Here is an 8,165-nt window from a genome sequence, read left to right on the forward strand (position 1 = left end):
ACTGGTTCCAAGCCTCCGCTTTGTACTCTATCCCTTGGAACTGGCCCTGCAGGAGTCTTGACTCATGATGGTGGACAAGGAGCCAAACCATGTATTTTGACTCCTCGATGCCCCACCATTGCACTCGAAAGTGAGTACCCTCTCCATCACTGGCCATTCTGACTGCAGATGGGAGCTACAACCAGTTATGGAGAGTATTCCCGCCTATCAAGCTTAAATATGCCTCATTTCCCGCACTTCTTTGTGATTGGCCGTTTTTGAACATTCTCAGCTAACAGCAAACCTACTTTCCATGATTAAACTTCCATTTATAAGTATATGTATGTTGACTGTGCATATTTATGCTATGCTGTCATGGCTTAGTGGTTCAGTACTTTGATTATGGTGCACAGTGTCCTGGGTTCGAGCCTTGTCATTGCTTTATATTTTACTACTGTCCAGACAGGCTAGGGGGTGTGGCTGTGTTTAGGCGACTTTGCTCAACTTTGCTCTACATTGCTCCACATTGTCCGTCGTTGCCCAACGTTGCGCTAGTTAGCGCAGTGCGCAGCTCCACACGAACATGTTATGTTTGCACTAGTTAGCGCGGTGCGCAGCTCCGCGGGAACATGTTATGTTTGCACTAGTTGGTGCGATGCGCAGCTCCGCAGAAAACTATTGTGCTAAAGCAGTGCTAAGCTGTGAGCAATTATACTTCACTGAGCTTAATACTAGTAAACTTTGCTTAGCAGTGCTTCACATTGCTTAAGATATGTTACTTATGCATTTATCAGTATGCATGACCATTCCACCTTCATATATATATATATATATATATATATATATATATATATATATATATATATATATATATATATATATATATATATATATATATATATATATATATAGATATATATATATATATAAAATATCGTTCACTACCACATAGGCAATTTCAATGCATTTTACTGAAATTTAAATGTCAGGAATTCTTTTTATGCACACATTTCCTACAGAAAATAGGAAGGGAGTGGCGGGACTCGAACCGGGAATGCCACCTCTTTGTGCGAGGGCTCTACCACTACATTATTGCTATTTGGCTTAATTTGCATATAAGTAGTTTATTATCCTCTTCGATGTCTACACTGCTAACTGTAGCTAAGCAATGGGCAAACCCACGCATACACGCGCAAATACGGGTAGCTATATCGGGAATAATAATAATAAAAAAAGGAAAGCTTTACATTTTAAACTTGTACAGGGATTTAGAATGTGGGGGAGTGTAGTGTTGGGAATGTAGACATTTGAGTGGACTCGCTCATTTCAGTTGACATTTGCAGTTTAGGAACTTGCAGGGGCGTGGATATTCGGACTGCTCGGCAGTCTGACATGCCCCCTGCACTTGTGCATGCTCTGTGTTAGCCTTAGAGTTGAGCCAGCGCACCCTCATGAATATGCATGACACACTGACATCATACTCTTAGACTACAGTTTCCATGTAAGATTTAGTTAGTCTTACATGGAGGATTAGTGAATCCCAGCCTATGACTATAATAGCCCATCCCCCCAACATTGAGTGAAACATATATAATTATGTAAATTCCCAGGCAAATCTATTAGTATAGGTGAAAATGAAAAAAAAAAATGCTGTAGCAAAAACACTGCCTAGGGCTGCCAAGTGCCAATATAAGCCTACAAAATAATATAAACTAAAACTTTGTTGAAAGCTACCATGAGGCAGGTGTTAACACCATACCTCTCAGCTGTCCAGATTTTCGTAGAATGTCCAGATTTTTGCCTCATGTTTTTGGTCTGCACTGCATAAACTTTGGGATATTCTGGATTTTTGTGGCAAATCTGTGAGGATTTAATTCACTATATAGGAACAGGCATTTGAGTTTCAGACTTTATATCCTTCAGAAAATGCATGATAATACATTACCTTTTATTCTAGCAATTTTCTAAGTTTGCAAGAGCAATATTTAAAATGTGTCACTATTTTTGGGACTTTGCCCCCCTTTTATTTTTGGCTCTGTCCAGATTTTTTGTGCCAAGTAGTTAAGAGGTATGGTTGACACTAAGCCACTTGTTCCTTTATTAAGCTCCATGAAGCTTAAGTAATAATCATGATAAATATTTTTGGTTTAAAATACATTTTAATTCCTAAATTTGTCTGTAATGTCCTTATTTTTGGCTGACGTTTGGTTTTAGCATGTTTTCTATGTCATTAAATATTCTGGACAAAGTTAAACTCGAAGTTTACTCTTCACTCCCAGGATCTCTTGGCTTCATAACTCTGATTCACATTTCTATTTGTTTTTTTTTTCATAAGTTACCGTTAGAGAGTCAAAGCAAACTTCCATTCTAGCAACTTGCTGAGTTTGTAAGAGCTGTATTAAAAATCTGTGCTTGATTTTAGGTCTCTATCCACCCAATTATGTTTGGCTTTGTACATATTTTTAAGATAGGATATTGAGAGGAATGGTTCTTTACTGTGATGCAATTTCAGACCCAACATTAATGTTTTGTTTCATGTGAATCATCATACTATAAGCTATTGATAAAAACTTCAGTAAATAAATACTTCTGCTCATTAAACAAGTCTACTTTATGTCAGCCTCTCTCTCTCTCTCTCTCTCTCTCAATATCTGAGAGAAACACACACACACACACACACACACACACACACACACACACGCAGACACACATACATACATAAATGTATATAGATAGATATATTGACAGGTAGATAGATCAATAGAGATATACAGTTTGGCAAACTGTCATAAATTTCAATACGATATATATATTTTTTCTTATTTTAAATGCCAGCTATAAATCAATATAAATGTTAAGAGCTGGGCTTACATAAATGCCTTCACTGTCAGCTACACTGAGAAAAATAGCTCTCCATTTCCAAGGCCTACTTTTTTCATATCAATTAATGTCATTTTGCAAACAGAAGGGAAAATAATTTTGCAAAGTTTTAAGCATGCCGTTTCTGTGCCTCATATGGAAGATAAAATAAAATAATTTTGCAAGGTTTTAAGCATGCTGTTCTGTACTGCATATGAAAGATAATATATGTACTCCATTTTAAATGCATTTATAATTACATTTGCAAAGACTCCAAATATTATAAACCATTGAAATGGCAGAGGCTTTCCTGTTTATGTGTTCACAGCTTACTTATTTTTCAAATGATCACAGTAAGATAGTGTTTCAGGTTACCTTTCTTTACCGTCTGTAGGAGATTTCATAATTTTTTCATAGTACTGCTCAGAATTCACAGCTAATTTTTCTTTCGATTCCCAGATTTTTATCTGAGGCAGATACTGAAAAGCTTAAGCCATCTCAATTTTTATGACTATATGGAATCTTTCTTCCCAAAACTCCATTTTCTGTCACTTCAGTTAATTGTATTAGTGTTGTACTACTAAATGCAATACATTCATTTTTAAGGTAACAGATAACAGAAAATATAATGTTGTACTTTAATGTTACTGGCGTATCAACTACAGAATTGGTGTCTACATAACTGCTTCAGCAGAAACATTAAATAAAAGTTGTTCTGACATACCCAGAAACAATTTTTTTCAGTAATTCTGCAAACTCTACAACAGAAAAGGTATTGAAGAGTGTCCAGAGGCAGAGATGGGTGATGAATTCCATGCTGTAGAGCTTTCTACATCATATATCTACCTGATACAGGCCATTCAATTAATAGCTGGGTTGTGGTGAAGGGTGGGGACAGAAATTCTCTGGGCATCTTTGTTTCCTTATGGCACTAAGTGGGAGGAGGGAAGGGACTACCTCTTAGTCATCAGTGAGAGTTTAAACTCATGATTAATTGACAAGGTATCATTCAGTTTGCAGAGTGAAAAATGGGTAAGCCATCAGAGCTCACTTTTTCTTGTAGTTCACTGCTTTAGAAATGCTACAGTTTGGTCTACTACTCCAGATTCCTAAAGTGAATGCTGACTAACACAGAAGTCAAGATTTCATCATTTAAAATCCATCCTGAGATCTGCAGAAAGGTAACAATGTTGCAGCTATGATTTTTGGTCTCTTTATTGTAGGCAACGATTGCATGTTACGTTGCCAACTGGCATGTATTTATTTACTCTGCATTTGTGATTTGTTTCTGTTATCCTTTCTTTGCTTGGGATCTTCTGATTCAAAACATCTACCAAGTCAAAAAATGAGGAAATGTAACTACTGATATGCCCCACATATGCTTACTCTGCAATTTTATATTACAGTTTACTTATTTTGTGGCTACAATTTTAACATGCTTATTTTTTTGTTCACTGCGGTGGTGGTGCTGCAGTAGCGTTGTCGCCTCACAGTAAGACATTGTCCTGTTCAATTCTCAGCTAAAGCATCTTCTGCGTGGAGACATGCGTGAATGGGTGTACCTTCGTTGAAGGTTGTGCATCAGGGCTGGCAACTCGGTACGTAAAAATCTACTGCCAATCATTAGCAGACTGGAGTTCTGCTGTGGCGACCCCTAACTGGGAAAAGCCAAAAGATACAACAACATTCTATGTATTTTTCTGTTTTCTTTTGAAGCTTAGTTATTTTCTTAATTTTATGTTATATTTATTTTATTGCTTCTTGTTATGGTTTAACGTGTATAGTTTGTATTAATGTTTATCCTATGAACAATGCTTGGTTATAGTACTCACATAAAGCTGAATCTGAATTTGAAATAAAACAAAAATAAAGTTTGAAATATAGCTCAACCATTTATAAGCACTAAGATAACTGCAGTGGTGGTGCTGCGGTAGTGTTGTCGCCTCACAGTAAGACATTCTGTTCGATTCTCAGCTAGAGCATCTTCTGTGCGGAGACATGCGTGAATGGGTGTACCTTCATTGAAGGTTGTGCTTCAGAGCTGGCAACTCGGCACGTAAAAATCTACTGCCAATCATTAGCAGACCGGAGTTCAGCTGTGGCGACCCCTAACTGGGAAAAGCCGAAAGACACAACAACATTTATAAGCACTAAGATAATATGTTTTTTTCTGTAACATAAAGGTATTTGTATTATACACTGCTCATACTGTCATAACATTTGACAAGGCTGTAACTTTTGGGCAAAATTTTTTATTGTACAATTTTGATGTCAGAAAGTGACATTAACTATCCAATTTCTACTATCTGTGCAATTAATATTATTAAGTTGCCTCATTCATGTTCCTTTTTTAGCCCACTACCTATTCCAGAGCTTCTTGGAATATTGTGTTCCTGTAGACCACACTTTATTTACTTATTAAATTGTATTTTTAACAGTGTAAATTAATTTTGAAAAACCCTTTTCTTCTGTGATTCAGGAAACAGGCACATATGTATAAAAACTTAAACAAATGAACTCATCTTTATAAAGAAAACAGAATTAATGTATAGAAATACAGCATGAATTTAAAGTAGGACTAGAGGCAAGTGATTTAAAGATGTAGTGCCAATTAAATACATTTTGTAATGCCCCGAGTGCTGTGATCATGCTTTGTACACAAGAAAAAGACAAACCTGTAAAGCACCATTATGATGTCAGAAAGGTGCTCAGCAAGTTTTTGTTAAGTATTCCTAAGAACTGTTAATATCACATCTCACACTAGGAAGGAAAAGCTGAAAGAGCTGGCCTGCAAACAACAGCAGTAAAGAGGTAAAACAGCTTGAAAGCTACTAGACCTTCACTCTCCCATATTTAGAAACAAAATGTGTGACAGAACAAAGTGTCTTAACAGCTTTTAAAGCTCTTCATTCTCCAGATGGCCATTTAATTTCTGCCTGCTGTCTGTTTGCAAGTGCTAGGTGTTTTACTCGCTTTCAAAAATTTGCATACTGGTAAAATGCTTTGCATTCCTACAGTGTTTTCATGTTACAGTTAGTACATGGAGCAAATAAAGCTCCATGCACTATAAATAAAAATGATCACGTCTCAGCAATCATAACCTTTTTTATATATTCTTGAAAAGAATGGCAAACTTCACTTCTTGAGCTTTGCTCTTGAGTTGAATTTTTAGCATCCATGTCTCAAACACCTCAAATACATAAGTTGGCTATGATTGGTGACCTAGTCATACTCCTGTAGATATATATATATATATATATATATATATAAATATATATTTATATGGGTCCCCTTCACATGGTCGACTTTTCACAAAGTCGACTTTTATATAGCCGAGACCATATGATCAACTTTTGCAAAGCTGACCATGGGGAACCGCTATCTCTGTACAGTGCGTAATGGGAAAATTTCCCTCTTCTGCACTGTAGTGCGATCTCGGAGTTGGTGTATTTAAGTTATGAGGGGTGTGGTGGGGGTGCAGTTGAGCTTGCCCCCCTGCTAACAGTTTTAACGTAAGTGTTAGTTGTGGGATTTTTTTTGTTTATTTTACATGGTCGGCTTTCCAAAAGTCTATCATATGATCTCGGCTATATGAAAGTCGACTTTATGGAAAGTCGACCATGTAAAGTAGATCCATATATATATATATATATATATATATATATATATATATATATATTTATATATATATATATATATATATATATATATATATATATATATATATATATATATATATATATATATAGGTAACCAAAAAACACGGCTAAGTAAAAATGTCACAACAAATTCCAAAAACCTGTTCCAAGAGCAATAAAGGTCGTCCTCCCACACAAAACCAGGAAAATAGATGGAATCCACCAGCGATATTATTAATGAGTTTGTTTATTTCACACCACACAAATAAAATCTAAGCGCTTTCATCTCCCTTCGGAGACTTCTTCAGAGATAATATAAGAGCTACAAAGCACATCAATTCATATCAATCCAATAATGGGCTGGCCAATGAATTAATTAATACACACATTTCCTTTTTTGCCTTCTAAAAGTAATATGCACACTGTTTTCTATTGTGTGTAAGTTAACAGTTTTCTATTCAGGAAACAGTGAATACAGCCATTAGAATCAAAAACCTGTAAAACGGCTGTATGGATGTTAAAATAAAAATATTAAAAATATAAAAATATATTAAAAACCCATTACCAATATATCTAGGGGTGGATAAATAAATAAAATGTAAAATACATTTAATAAGACATGTTATATTATACAAAAAAGAAAGAAAACAACATATGTCAAGGACTACAGAACTATATTGGTACAATAATTTAATAAAATGTAATATATCCACTTTTGTTAAAAAAAAAAAAATATATATATATATATATATATATATATATATATATATATATATATATAAATATATATATATGTATGTATCTTTATCTAAAAGTAATAAATATTTTCTGCTTTTAACAGCCCTCTTAGGGTTAGCAGCAAAAATTTTTAAAACGGGAGAAATGGATATATGGTCATTAAGACCTTTCCCTCCACTTGCGTCCAAACGCAATTGCCACATCACATCCTTATACTCCAATTTTGTTTCCCAATCACCACCTCTGTCCAGGTGTCCTACTTCTTCTAATACCCAGAATTTAAAATTAGCTTCTTTACAGTTTATCAAATGCCTACATAATGCATTATTTACATTTTGCTTATTGATGTCCCTTACATGTTCATATATCCTAGATCTTAAGTGTCTCTCAGTTTTTCCCACATAGTATTTCGAACATGCCTTACAAAAGGCCAAATAAACCACACCCTGAGTGTAGCAGCTACTATAGTTTTTAGCTTTCAAAGTACCTCCTAAGCTGGGTAATGCCAAATCCTTTTGTTCTGCAATGAAGGAACACTGGGCACACCGTCCACATTTAAAAGTTCCACGTTTTCTATTTGCACCTACAGTTGTATTAATTTTATTGGTCTTATAATATTCCAGAATGTTCTTAACATTCCTATTCCTCCTATAACTATATTTTGTATTCTTCTGAAAAGTATTTGTTTTACCATGCATTTCACCAAACATCCCCCAGGTCTCATCTCTACATTTTCTCAACCACCCCTTTGCTTTATGATAAGTTAATGTAAGAAAGGGTACACCATCATTTATGTTGGTATTCTTACTAATCCCCTGTCCATTTATTTGAATATAATTAGTTTCAGAAATAATATTTTCTTCCAATATATCCGATGAGCCCCTCTTTTTTATAGCTAGAAGTTGAACATATCTATTTTCATTTCTACCTTTAAGAACATACTCTGTTATA

The sequence above is a fragment of the Protopterus annectens genome, chromosome 9.part0 (assembly GCF_019279795.1).
Source record: "Protopterus annectens isolate FY-2018-M chromosome 9.part0, PAN1.0, whole genome shotgun sequence".
NCBI classification, from domain to species: domain Eukaryota; kingdom Metazoa; phylum Chordata; order Ceratodontiformes; family Protopteridae; genus Protopterus; species Protopterus annectens.